This window comes from Arachis duranensis, chromosome 7, assembly GCF_000817695.3.
Source record: "Arachis duranensis cultivar V14167 chromosome 7, aradu.V14167.gnm2.J7QH, whole genome shotgun sequence".
Classification (NCBI taxonomy): Eukaryota; Viridiplantae; Streptophyta; class Magnoliopsida; order Fabales; family Fabaceae; genus Arachis; species Arachis duranensis.
This window is the reverse complement of record NC_029778.3, coordinates 45,787,643-45,788,132: the sequence shown is the minus strand read 5'-3', so window position 1 is coordinate 45,788,132 and position 490 is coordinate 45,787,643. Positions and strand designations below refer to the sequence as shown.

The 490-nt window shown below is 31.8% G+C and overlaps 1 protein-coding gene across 2 annotated transcripts in view; it reads right to left on the bottom strand.

Moving 5' to 3' along the window:
- Positions 1–209: 209 nt before the first annotated feature.
- LOC107458850 (citrate synthase, mitochondrial) overlaps positions 210–490 on the bottom strand; it is a gene marked incomplete in the record, with an annotated part of 7,917 nt that continues 7,636 nt past the window's right edge. For both annotated transcript variants that reach the window (XM_016077051.3, XM_016077050.3), the window contains 1 exon segment: positions 210–490.

Here is a 490-nt window from a genome sequence, read left to right as displayed (position 1 = left end):
TGCAAATTTTTGGTGAATTATAAAATCCATCAAACCATATTTTCAATTTTTTAACTAATTACAAAAATTATTACAATCGTTTCATTTTCACATTTCACATTTGGGGCCTAAAAGGCTAAAGCATCCCTTTTTTTTAATATATTTTGTGGTATCTTGTAATGTATACTCTTTATTTATAATCGAGCCAAAGAAAGCACAGAATGATGCTGTTTCAATCTAACTCCTCGAAGTAAATACTTGTTATTGATCACTAGCCGAAGGGTTTAATCCCATTTTGAAATTTATGAAAGGAGATAACCCCAAAACAATAGTAATTCCTTTATTCTGAATGCTCCCTGAAATCTAATTTATGCAGCTCAAACGTGGCGAGACAACTGCGTGGGTGATAGAACACCATTTACCTAAACCAAAAAACTTATGAAACAACTCAGGGACTTGTGCCCAGCAAATGAATATTCCTCTTTTTTTTTTTTTTTTCAAACATTGTACC